This window comes from Otolemur garnettii, unplaced genomic scaffold (genome assembly GCF_000181295.1).
Source record: "Otolemur garnettii isolate 467f Iridium unplaced genomic scaffold, OtoGar3 scaffold00035, whole genome shotgun sequence".
Classification (NCBI taxonomy): Eukaryota; Metazoa; Chordata; class Mammalia; order Primates; family Galagidae; genus Otolemur; species Otolemur garnettii.
The window spans coordinates 9,999,367-10,013,237 of record NW_003852430.1 but is presented as its reverse complement, the minus strand read 5'-3'; the positions used below and the strand labels follow the sequence as shown (position 1 = coordinate 10,013,237).

At 34.2% G+C, this 13,871-nt stretch overlaps 2 non-coding genes across 2 annotated transcripts; one reads left to right on the top strand and one right to left on the bottom strand.

Annotated features, from left to right (window-relative positions):
- Positions 1–3,214: 3,214 nt before the first annotated feature.
- LOC111725271 lies at positions 3,215–3,323 on the top strand. The gene has a single exon (XR_002773371.1). It is a non-coding gene; the product is annotated as a U6 spliceosomal RNA (small nuclear RNA).
- A 3,393-nt stretch (positions 3,324–6,716) lies between these two features.
- Positions 6,717–6,844, bottom strand: LOC111725288. The gene has a single exon (XR_002773385.1). It is a non-coding gene; the product is annotated as a small nucleolar RNA ACA64 (small nucleolar RNA).
- Positions 6,845–13,871: the final 7,027 nt, after the last annotated feature.

Genomic DNA, 13,871 nt, shown 5'->3' with positions numbered 1-13,871 from the left:
TTCAAGCTTTGACATTTTCATGATTGAACAGAAAAACACATAATAATAATGCAATCTACTTAGCAAGACATCCCCACACATCAACACCAACACAGTTGGGACACTGATATGCCAAGGTTATAAGTCATTACTGAGTTGTTTGTACAGTGCTGCCAATGTGAGTGTATGGTGGAAAATTCAAACTTAATTGTCAGACCTCTTATATGGATTTCATGAATATCTTAGGTTACTAAAAAGTTAGCTAAAGGAAAAAACAAACAAATAAACACCCTATTTTTTATACAGGTTTTCTTATTGAAAATTCATTTAAGGCTATTTCTTGAAAACTATCGCTATAAAATACAGAAATAACACTGCATAGAATTTCAGGGGTCTTCTGCCACATTGAAATCCTTTCATAAATTTGACTGAATCACTGCTGAGGCTCCACTAATATTTCTTTCCAGTAGAGTATTTAGATTCTTATTTTTAAAATACAATGAAATGAACAAAAGTACTATTCCACAAATAGCAGCACACCCATTACTGACTTTACACTTATTTTCATTTGTACTATGTTTGTATGTCAGTTATTATGTGAATTTTTGAAGTTTTCTTTACTTATCTATGGAAAGCTTTCAAAGAGCTTCTTAAAGTTATGCTGCCTACATTAAAGGCTCATTATTACTCCACTTGTTATTTCTCTCATTTTCTACACACACACACACACACACACACACACAAATGTAAAATTGCAGCTAAGCATAGGTTACTTGCTAATTTAAAAGGTGGAGATTAGATCCCTCCATGAGATTTGTTAAATGGAGGGATGATGGATGATGATAAGAAACTAAAGGAATGTAAACAATTTTCATTAAGTCGGCTTTTATTTTTCAGGTTTATTGTCTCACTCCTGGTTTCGGTTATACTTGGCTGCTCACATCTGGGTCCTCTGCTTTGTACTTGCTCAGAAAATTCAACACCTGTGTACTTGAGGTAAGGATAAGAGTCCAAAGGACCTAAATTATGTGTTTTCATAATCCTGCCCCATTCCCTGCTTTTGTTGACAACTTTTGTTTTCTGATTTGGTGTCTTTCACATTTCATTAATATATCACTGTGAAGAATTCCAGGTTTCACCCTTTTGGTTGGGCCAAATGGCTACCATCTCTTAAATTTACTTTTCGATTCTCTTAAAATGTGTGAAACTATCTCAGTTTTAGCTGTCACAACTCTATGAATTTTGACATCATTGCTATTACTTTAATTTGGGCCTTGACATGTGAGGCAGCTGTTTAATTAATCCATTCTTACTATATGGAAAACATGAATGAATTTTTTGAGTGAATAAACAAACATTTGGAAGTTATGTCCTCTAGAAATGGCCATTTACTCCTTCATTAAGTAACTTTTCTTATTTTTCCAAAAAGGAAAATTCTACTGAAAACTTCCCCTAATACAGTTCTTGTCTTCCTTTTTCTACTCCTTTTTCCACTCTCAATGAATTTTGAATGTAATCTTTTTTCATAACAACATTGCATTAACCTTATGTTTCCTGTGATTTTGCTTTCTACTTTTTACCATGAACTTAATAACTTTTCTATTGGCTTTGACAACTAAGAAGATATTGTTTCAAAATAATTCAAGATCTACTTGCTCCAATATCCTGCCTATCTCCGTTTCAATCATGTTACCTTTTCTTTAGTCTAAACTTTGTTCTGTAAGGCAGCTAGCATTATAATTAAGAGCATCTTCTGTAATTTCATGATTGCTAAGTTAAAATCTTGGCACCAGTACTCATCATCTGTGAGTCTAATACCAAGTAATTTAAGTATAACAAATTTGTGTTTATTCTTTTATCAGTAGGGACAATTACTACTTTGTTAACATGTAAGAATTAAGTGAGAAATGCATATTAATTTCTTTACTAGGAACTCACTCAAAAATATGGAGCTCTCTATGAATAAAAAATAAAGAAAAATTCTACCCTCATGGATCTATAATTAAGTCAGGGAAATATGTAATAAATAAATTAATTAATTAATAAGAATGATATAGTAATATATAAAATATTAATAAAAGTGCTTAAGAGAAAAATCAGATATTTCAGAGTAGTGTATTCTACAGTATATACATTACATATTTTTAATGACAAAAAATCTCTGATACAAATAAAGCATTTAGGGGAACTGAGAACAGAGGGAGTCCTGGTGAGGGAGGGAAATGGTTGAGAGTTTGCAATTTTATACAGAATGATCATCTGAGATGATTAAATCTGAGCAATGATTCAAAGGAGATGACTTAGATATCCAGGTGGCTACAAGCAAAAAGCATTTAGATCAAGAGAAGAGCCAGACAAAGCCTTTGAGACAGAAGAATGTATGCCATATTCTAGAAAAGGGAAAAGCAAGCCAGCTCACCAGAGGACAGTGAAGGAATGAGAAAATAATATGCGATGAGGTCAGAGAGGTGACAAGGTGGAGATGGAGCTTGAGGGTGGGACTGATTGCAACACGCTTTGTAGGTTGCTGTCACAACTTTAACTTTTTTAAGATGGATAGAGAGTCACTGGACTATTTTGAGCAAAGACATGGTATCATCTCCTTTTCATCTTTACCAGAGCGATCTGGCTGAGGTATGGAGAACAGAATGAATAAGATACGAGTAAAAACAGAGAGAAGATTTAGGATTATTATAATAATCCAGAAAGGATGGTGGCTTGGACAAGAGTGGTAGTGGAGGAGGTATTAAGAATAGCTGAGATTGTGGATAATTTGAAGAGGTCAAAGTTTAAAACTAGATTTTCTAAAATATGTAATGTAGGATGACAAAGAGATGAATCAAAGATGACTCCAAATTGTTGGCTCAAGAAACTGGAGATATGAAGTTCCTGTTAACTGGAATGCAAAGATCTTCAAGACCTGGTGTTGCACATGTCAAGTTCACAGGCTGTTGAATTTCCACATTGAGCTGCTGAATAGCTAGTTAGATATATGACTGGGCTTGCAATAGATTTAAGATTAATCATCACATAAAGTCAATTTTATTCATGAGATTATCAAGGATGAGGGTGGAGATAGAGGAGTAAAAGGCTGAATCCTACAGTGATTCAATATTAAGTGGTCTTAACATAGCAGCTAACACAAATGTCTTAGTAAATATTAACAAATCCATAAAAAGTTTCTTTTTTCTTATAAACAGCACTACTAAAAAAATGTCTTTAAGACATAGCCATAGTGCTCGCTTCGGCAGCACATATACTAAAAAATTGGAACGATACAGAGAAGATTAGCATGGCCCCTGCGCAAGGATGACACGCAAATTCGTGAAGCGTTCCATATTTTAACAAAAAAAAAAAAAAAAGACATAGCCATATAGAATTCTTTATAAATCCACAAAGTCCAGGGCTGATGAGGTTGCTCAGAAATGTCCCAAGACACCCAAGTTCTTTACTCCTTCCTTCTGGTTATCATGTCAGTCCCTTCATGGATGTAAAGTAGCTACTGAATTTCCAGCTGTTGTTCAGAATACCTGTAGGAAGAACAAAGTGCAAAAAACACAGGAAAGAAAAGAAGAGTCAGGCCAGTCAAATTCATCCCTTTTAACATCATTTCTTGAAAGTGCCACCCACAGAGATTTCTGCAGCTTTGTAAAGAATTAGCTGCAAAAACATATAGAAATGTATTTTATTTTTTCATATTCTATAGCAGAGGTTAAGAAAGTTTTAAAGGACTTAAATATTGTAAATATTGCATGATTCGGGGGCCATATGGTCTTTGTCCCAACTGCTTGACTCTGCCATCATAGAGAGAAAATAGCACTAGACAACATGGAAATGAATGTTTATTCTTCATAAACTTTATTTATAAAAATAAGAATGACCTGAGTTTGGTCTGCAAGACACAGTTGTCTGGCCTGTGCCCCATGGAGTGTGAGAAGTGGGGAAAAAACCAGTGTGTGGCTTTGAGGCTAGCTATTTTATAGTGTGGGTTTAGTGCAGGTTCTAAGCAGTTACCATTAAGTAAGGCTAATGAACTCCCTGCATAAGCTCTAGCAGAGATACTGATACGAGAAAATGTAGGTTGATGTAAAGCTCTACCACTTACCAACAATGTGGCCTTAGGCAGGTCACGTAACCTTTCTATGCCAAGTTTTCTCATCTATGAAACAGAAATAATAAAACCTGCCTAGCCTACCTTTCTCTACAGGACAGTAGGAGAATTAAATGGAATAATGTGAAATGAAATGAAAATGCTTTGACAACTCTCTGTATTCACAAATACAGGCTTAGCACAAAATTCATTCTGTCAAGTACATTGAGCTTTTCTTCTCTCTCTCTCTTTTAAGAAGTGTCTTTTCATATAATTACAAAATGAAATATAGCACACTGCAGGAAGCTAAAGTGTTACCTTTGTAGCCTAACCCTGCTGAGACAAGTGATGAGAGAAAAGTGAACTCAGATGTGAATTACTGGAAGATCTAAGTGAGAAAGGAATGGATGTAAAAAAAGTCAGAAAAATAAAGCTTATGATGGGTAGTTCAGAGAAAATATGACCCTAACAATGTAATGATTACATGATAGTTTGTGAGGAAAAGTATATCATATCGTCACATAGTATCTTTAGACTAACCAATCTTTTTGACTTTTTATTTATTATTAAAATGTTATTTAATAAATTTCTATATATCAGAAAATTAAAGTTTTTATTTTACTCATTGCATAAGACATATGGAAGATGGACTCAGGGGCCCTTAATTTTTATCCTAAATTCATCACTATTTTCCAGTATACTTTAAAACCCTGGGAAAATTATTTAATCTAACTTGTACTCATTCTTTTCACTTATGTGACATAGAAGTTAAAGTAGATATCATAGATATCTTCTAATTCTTCAATTCTATGTTTCTATTTAGAAAATATAAATCGTGTAGTGGCAAATATTATATTTTAATGGTCATTGAGCAACATAGTAAGTAAATAATGAATAATACATTTCTAATGATGCTCAGAATGCACATTCCTTCCTGTGGAAAAAATGACATCAACAGTAACACTGACCTTTCCATGGGAAGTGCAGAAGGCACTTGAGATTCCAGCCTGCAGGATAAAGTAAAATTTAAAATATGACCAAAAAATGAACAATATTATAATATACTGACCCACACCAAGGGAGTCCTTCATACTACAGAAAAAAATTATTAGAAATTTACTTTGAATTGTATTATAGTATATACACTTCCAAAATGCATTAATTTGCCAAATGGTAATCAGGAACCTTCACCTCCCTCTCCATGAATGAGCAGAAAAACATCTGGAAGAGCGAAGCATACAGATAAATACAGTAGAACCTCTGTAAGTTGACCATCCAAGGGACTGTAACAAATTGGTCAACATATTGAGGTGATTAACATAAGGAACTAGGCCTAGTGTGTTGATAGGTGCGTGTTCTTTACTTTCTTGTACAGCTTTCATCAGAGAATATCATAGGATTTCATATATAATCAAAACACAGCAAAATCATACATACAGTATCAAACAAATTCAATACACTTACTCTTGTGTCACATTTTAATCATTCTTTCTCATAAGGAAATAAAGAGAATGTTTCATAAAGAATGTTTCTTACTCTTATTACAAATGTAAGTGGAGACAGCACTGTCCATGTGGGTTATACCACTCAATATAGCTTGGCATTTGTCATTAGCAAAAGATGTCACCTGCATTATCTGTCATGGGGCTCCAAGCATCGAGCCTCGCGTTGGGCACCAAATGTTGGGGTCCCACAGCTGGGGCAAGGTCCTCTAAGAGCTGTGGTACTGGTGTGACTGACTAAAGAAATATAAAGTTATGAACAATAATAAAGAAAAAGACAGGACACACAGAATAGAATTTTCAAAGGTGGGAGCTCAGGGGACTACCACCTGTTTGTGGGCTCCAGAGAGTGGCCCCAAGTCTTTGTTCCACACAGTTTTTACTGAAATCTATCTGCCCAGGTGGTAAGCTGAGGGAGGGAACAAAGACCCCAGCAGTTTCTCTGAGTCATCATATCAGCTCCTATCATTATTATTATTATTATTAACTTTAAGGATGTGGGTAGTTTGGAAGCATCTGAAACTTGAGCCTCATGTGGAGGAAGCCTCCTGTCTGAAGTCACACACACAGATTCCTGAGGAGGTGTTATGCTCCACTAGTTCACTGTGGAGTAAAACACCATTGGTGTTAATCTCCTCTGAGGAATCGGTGGGAGAGAGGCATTTTCCTCTCATAACCACCACAGAGGATTTTCCTCTGCGATAAGGGATGTTAAGCTTTCCTGCCCATATCTCAGGGCTTGAGCTATTCCCTTGGTCTCTTCCCCAGCCAAATGCAAATCTCCACAATGGGTATCTGCTTTGTCTGTTTAATGGGCAGGAAATAACCTAGAAGATGTATCTATTCTAGGTCTTGTCATAATCTCTTTTATTACCATTACCTTCCTCAGAGTACTCACAGACTCAGCAGGGTACTGGTGTAAGCTATATCCCCAATAGGCTTGAGTTTTAGGAAAGGCCGGAAACTTGTTCAGATAAGAAATTTAACAATGGCTAGCTTTTCTTCATTCTGACTCCTTCAGCTTACTTTTTAATTTTCCTTTTCTCTGGGGGTGCCCTCCCCTGCCAAGAATGGGTCTTCGGTCCCCATTGTGCCTGCATTATCAATGTCTGACATCCTCTTTTCTTTTTTTCTTTTTTTTTTCCACCTGTCAGGGCTTGGGTTTCACCCCACACACACAAAGCAGTGGGCAGTGAGCTGAGGCCCCTGCTGGCTCTAGGTGCTGCATCTCACTTCCAGCTACAGCCAAAGCTGGGAGTGATTTTTAACCAATGCCCAGACATCCTCTTTTAGAGTCTCTTCAATTTCTGTGTCATCCTTACTTGTTAACTCCACTTCATCAGGTGCCTCATGTACTTCTATGCTGATATGTACTTTGGTCAATACAGCTTGGAAAATTGCTTCTGGGTCAGGTTCATTACAGGCTGTGACCTCATCCTCCTTTGCAACAAAACCTTCAAAGTCTGCTCCTTACAATTCTGCCTTGGAAGAATTCATGGAAGAATTCTGTCTGATGGGCCCAAACATCGCACTCTTAGGTTATGACAAATTCCACTTGTTGAAATATGTTAGCATCATTTCTATAAATAGCTGAAATCTGTTCAAAGAAAAACTGACCCAGAAGACAGCACCACAGTGTTCACTTATGCAACAGATGAAGTTGCTTCCATAGGCAAATCACAGGTTTCTGTTCCAGTAATGACTCACAGCTGGACCTGAGCTCAGTAGTGCATTTCAAATGTTAAGGAGAGAAATGGAGAGGGAAGTGAGGGGAAGGTGCAGGTTTAATGGGGGAGGTAAATGATGGGGCCACACTTATGGAGCATATTGCAAGGGTACAAGTCAAATCAGTCAAGTGTAGAACATAAATGTCTTAACACAATAATCAAGTAAATAAGGCAAAAGCTATGTTGATTGGTTTGATGCAAGCATGTCAGATTGTATAAAAAAACAACACATTGTACTGCACATATGCATAAATATATTCATGATCTATATGTATATGACTTAATTAAAAAACAAAAGAAAAGAAATAAATAAAATGTTTTGATGATGCCTTGGTCAAAGTTGGATTTTTGAGGTTGTGTTTGGAGGCAGAAATTTCAGTGTCATGTTTGTGAGATGATTCACTTTCAGGTGGCCAGGACAGTTGTCTACTGTGTGTATAATAGACTGTTTCCTCTTTTTCATTTCTTGGTCCACACCCTTCCCCCATTCTCAAGTCATGCACCAGTTATCAGTTATCCGTGCATTTTGGTTTGATCTCCAAGTGATGGGGAGGTCTTTGGACTTCAGGTTATTGAATGTGCATGGTATTGCCAATTTATCGATCACCAGGAGCTTTAGTGTCTCTCAGGTTGAGCTGGCATGAAGCACAACTGTGAAATATTCTTTAGAAAGTTTCCTGTTCTTACTGTGTCACCCTTCATGATGAGGCTGTTTGTCAGGCTTTAAGAGATGTGCAATCAGATATGAGATGATACACATGGAACTTCTTAGGTGCCAGTGGACAGTGATTTAGATCACGACTGCTACCTAGAAACCACATTGAAAAAAATTGCAATCAAGGGAACTGAAGCAATAATTTCACAACATATTCAAGAAAGTTCAATTAGTAAACTTCTGGTAATTGACAAATATTACATTTGCAAGTGATTATTACAGTTCTAAGAGCAATTTTAAATAGACAATGGTTACATTTAATTTCAGGGGATATACTAAAAACTGTTTTTTGAGAAAATCATTTTGCTTAATTGTTTTAAAGTTAAATGGAAATCATTCAGTGTAATTTCAAATTTAAAAAATATACTTAGCTTTATCTAATGTTGTAAGTTGTTAATTTACATGTAAGCAATTATATTTAATTTCAGAAAATTAACTCAAACTCTTTAAATTTTATTTATTCAGTAAATTATAATATATGTATGTTATATTTATATGAGAGTATTTTACAAATTCTTTTTGCCTCAAATGTGTGGTATGATATGAATACATTCACACCAAAGCTTTCCTTTTGTTAACTGAGAAAAGTCACAAAATTATTAACATATTTTTGTTATTTATAATTAAAAGGATCTGGAAGGAAGAAATTAAAAGCTGGATAAATTTGTAATTTTCAGAATTTGCTATTATACCTGCATGAGATTTTTATTGCCATCATAAAAAATTGCCACAAATTGAGTGTCATAAAACAAAGCAAATTTATTATCTCATAGTTTCCGTAAGTCAGAATGTAGGTGGTTTCAGCTAGTTTCTCTGCTCCATCTTGACTTCGGCAGGTAGAGGTCAAGCTGTGGTCAGAATGGCATGTCTTCTGGGACATCTAAAAGAATCTGTTTCCTTCCTCAGGAAGGATGTTGGCAGAACACAGTGCATTTTGGTTATGAGATTCCAAGTCCCTGTTTTTGACAGTCAGCCTGAGGTCAGATGTACAGATTTAAGACCCTGAACCAATTAAATGATATAGCCAAGATAAGTTTAATATCGTTCTTCCATCATTCTTTCAGAAAGTATTTGCTGAATGCCTAGTATATACTGAACTCTCTCTTAGCGACATCAGAACTCTACTAGAAATCTGCAAGTGTGAATTAATAAAAGTTATCCCTGTGGGCTATTCTGCAAAGAAAATGTAATATAAATAACTATTGAAGTTATTTAGTTATTTTGAGTTGTAGAGACATGTTAAATATCTACATTAAACTTTAGAGTGATTTCAAGGGAATGAAATTTATTTTCAGATGGGGCTTTTTAAAATAAGGAAATATTTTTTTAAAAGATGTATCTACAAAGTGTTTTTCATGTTAGTTCCTCTGGATAGTTACCCAGCTTTTCTTTGTTTTCTACCAAGGTCCTTTGAAAAATTGAGAGTGAGAAAATGTATATCCAAGTTTTAGGAAGTTGTCCAGTGGGACAACACAGAAGATCAATGGCACCAGCTTGTATGCCTGGAGCTCAGGCTTTATCCTTTATCTCAGTTCCTTTTTTTTTTGTATTTTTAAAAATTTATTTCTTAAGAAAAAGATTTTATCATTTGATCTCAAATGTTTTTTTCCAGAACTTCCAAGTATAAGATAGTTCATGCATTTCCTTCATTTTATAGAATATTAATAGAGTAAGTACAATGGCAAAAATCTTTCTTTTTTTTTTCCCCCACTGCTGCCAGGCCATTATCTTAAGTTACAGTATTAGAACAGGAGGATTATTACTAAGTTAAGTAAGCAACACTCATTAAAAGTGTGCTTTCACTTTAGATTCACTCAGAATATGAATGTGTCTGCAGCAGTCTTATAATGAAGACCTACTGGAAGTACTTTTTTTTCCTGATGCAATAATCCAAATCAGGCATCCTGAATATTTATTCATATTCCTAGGAAAGATAGTTCTAACATTATACTCTTATATGTACACTAAAAGAGGAAAATTATATGAAATGATTACCACAATAAAATAATGTATATATTTAAGTGAATTTGAAAGAAATGCAGCTGCATCAGTTTCATTGCAAAAAAAAAAAAGAAAAGAAATGCAGCTGCTACCACTATTTATTATTTCAAACATAATAATAAAAGAAGACATTTCTAAGGAAAATTGTATACATACTTTTACAAAAGTAATTTTGAAATATATACAGTAGAAAAGTTATAAAAAGTTAATATATGTGAGATCATTTATGTTGATATTCTAATTTAGAGGTAACTTAGTGTGGGGCTGGCCTGTATGGAGGTATTCAGTCTTGTCTGTAGAAACAGAATGGGGGGTGGGTGGCTCACCTCCTGTGGCTCAAGTGGCTAAGGCGCCAGCCACATACACCTAAGGTGGCAGGTTTGAATCCAGCCTGCGCCCGCCAAACAACAATGATGGTTGCAACCAAAAAACAGCCGGATGTTGTGGTGGGCACCTGTGGTCCCATCTACTTGGGAGGCAGAGGCAGGAGACTCACTTGAGCCCAGGAGTTGGAGGTTGCTGTGAGCTGTGATGCCACAGCACTCTACCCAGGGGAACAGCTTGAGGCTGTGTCTCAAAAAAAAGAATGGGAGAAAAAAATCAAAATACAGTCTGAATTTCTCATTTCCAAAGGTTCTCTTGTTTATAACCTATAAGAAAATAATAATAGACTAACAAATTGGAGGAAGGAGAGAGAGGTACAGAGAGAATCAGCTGAGATGGATCCATGATGCTTCCTCACTCTTGTCTTAATTTAGACATCCCTTTATTGGTGACATAAACCTTAAAAGTTGTCCCATTAAATTTATAGGTCTTTATCTCTCTTGTGCCTGGAGGCTTAGAAACTGCTTGGTTTTGTTTTGTTTTGGCATGGTCTTTTGCTTTTTTAATATTCCTTCCATAACAAGAAACAATACTTGCTGTAAGGGAAGGCATGTGATAGCTTCACACCAAAGCTTTATAAACATCTGTCAGCCAGCTCCCTGGGCTCCTCCTCATTGAAGGCTGTAATTGTCTGACTGGATAGTTCATAATATTAGAGCTCAGTGAGGGGCCATGTCAAGAAAAAATATTTAAAAATAAAAACAGTAAATACTAGTCCATGCTGTTTTAAGGGATATGTCTTGCTAATTTTATGCAGGGTATCAACTATTTTAAATTGAATACCAACTTTATGAACACCCTCTATAATTTTAACTCAGATATTATTAAACATTTATCAATAGATATGTGCAAAAAATGGTTTGAAAGCTATAAAAAGTAATTTTATTTTGCTCTATTTCATTTTCATTCTGAATTAGTAAACCAGATATTTTAAGCCCCTTGTAAAGAAAACAATAGCTTCCTTTCTCAGCCCTTAAGTTATATTATTAGCCTGCTCAACTAGTATCAAATATGAACCAGGAATAAAAGTCTCCTTTACTCAAAGTCAATGTGTCTAAGCCATACCTAGTTATGTGTAGAGCTATGAACAATGAAAGTTATTTAAAATCACTTGAACTGAAGATCAAAGCATATTTTAAACTATTTCTGTCTTTTCATCCATATTCTAATATTAGAAACCATTTCCTGTAACTGCATATGATGTTTAGTTTTGTTTACTTAAATATTTACTAATATGTTCAACATTTAATTATTATAAATAAAACAGGAAAATAAAAACATTTTTAGACACCTGTATTATGAATGAGTCAGAGTGATCAATCAGTAACTGAATTTAAAATTCTTAATTAAGATAAACACATGCTTCATTTTCCTCAGTTTTATTAGAAAATGAAAGTCTATTTCTTAAAACAGAGCCAAATAACGCCATATTGAAACCTCTGCCTTTTAATAAAATTGGTCTTAAAATTGGTCTAACTTGTAGGTTCATTATTTGAAGTAAACAAGGTTGATTAACACATCAATTTTCTTAAGCAATGGTCTAATTATTTGCAAGAGTAATGAATTTCTAGAGAATGAACAAATCACTCTGAGTGAAGTAAAACAAAATCAAAGAAGACTAAAACACAAGGAAGAATTAGCTAAGAAAATCAAGAAGCAGAAACCTTGTGTATGGGCATTACCACTAGAAAATGCCATCACATCAGGAAAAATGGGTAAACAAGCAAAGCAAACACTGGCTTTTAAAATTAGATTTTAGCTTTTCATCATCCTAAGATACGATTTCTTAGAATTGTCCATTTAAAAATTAAAGACTATACAGTAAATCGTTAATACTTGACACTACTATATTAACATGGCCATTTTTTTAACTCTTTAAGCAATTTTATATCAAGCAATGCATGTAAGATTAATTTCTGTTCATTCTATTCTGGAACATTTTCCTCTAAGTGACCATATTTGAGAAGTACTTCAGAAATGCTTGGGATAAAAACATATTTAGAGAACTAAATGAATACATCTGACCTACAAGAAACATATTTTTAAAAATCAAAAAATCATATTATTTTAAGATTCTAAAACCATGACATAATAAATACTATTTAACTTTGTGTCTTCATACACAAAATAGACACAGTGAGATATATATACACACCCACATACATATTATAAGTAGATAGATAGACATAAATATAAATATCACAAACTTAATTTTGACTATTTTAATAACTTGAATAAATTATTTTTCTCAGAGTACTCATTTAAATTGGTCAATACTCATTTAACATCTATTACTTCTTAGGCCTGTTCCAACAATAAAAATTAGAAAATATCTTGGATATGTATCAGAAAGGGGTTGATAAATAACGACGTTGACATAAAATTTAAATAAAGAAACAGAAATTTTCAGCCCTTATTGTACAATAATTACTTGTACTCTGGTTTCTCTACAGATTGTATAGATCTTTCTCCTTTTACAATAATTACTTGAATTCAATAAAACGACCTACTTACAAACTAGTTACTAAGCAACACTTTGAAGATTTTTGAAATAACCAGTAAGATGACGGAATTTCACCTTTAGTGTATTCCAGAGAATTTTATTTGTGATTCTGCATAGTACAGAGGTAATTTAATGTCTTTGGAAATATAATGAACAATGAGAAACAATATAAAAGCTCGTCTGTCTTTCAAGGAGTAACTCAGGTTTGTGTGGTGTATGTGGGCACATGTGAATTTGCATGAGTCTATTGATGTATAAAATCTTGATTGATAATTTTTAAAGATTACTACCAAATACTTATAGACTGTATTTGAATATTTATAGATTATATTTGAAAGGCCAGCATGCAAATGCATGCTGATAAATATTTCATTAGCCATTTGCCACTAGAGGATTTAGGGGTAATGACAGGTCAAAAACAAACACTGTCATTTATTTGCTATAAAGATGCAAGCTCTCGCTCTCTATCTAATCATAGAAATGTTTTTCTTGCCAAGTAAACTTCATGTGAATCAATTTTAAATATGCCCAGGTCATTTTTATGCATTTTATTACAAATGTACATTTGTACTGAGACAATTAATGATGATCTGTGGTAAAGATGGTTTATTGTACCTTCTTGTGAGTCATGACAGCCATTGGACTACAACTAGTTCATCTGATCTGTAATTTGTTCATATAAGTTATTCTGGACCATTTTCTAGGCATAGATGTTGCCAAGTACCAATCTTTTCTGGAAGTATTCACGGATATTATTTTCACAGAATATACATCAATGAAGTGAATGGGTGCTTTGTCTCAAAATAACAAGTGATTTTAATTAGACTGGAATTTTTAGATAGTACTGAATATTATTTATGAAGTACATAAGTAGCAAGAAAAGTTTTTGTTTTCTTTAAACATTTTCTTTCAAATTAATATGAGGGTACGCATTTTTAGGTTATATTGTGCTCACTTCCAGGGTAAAGTA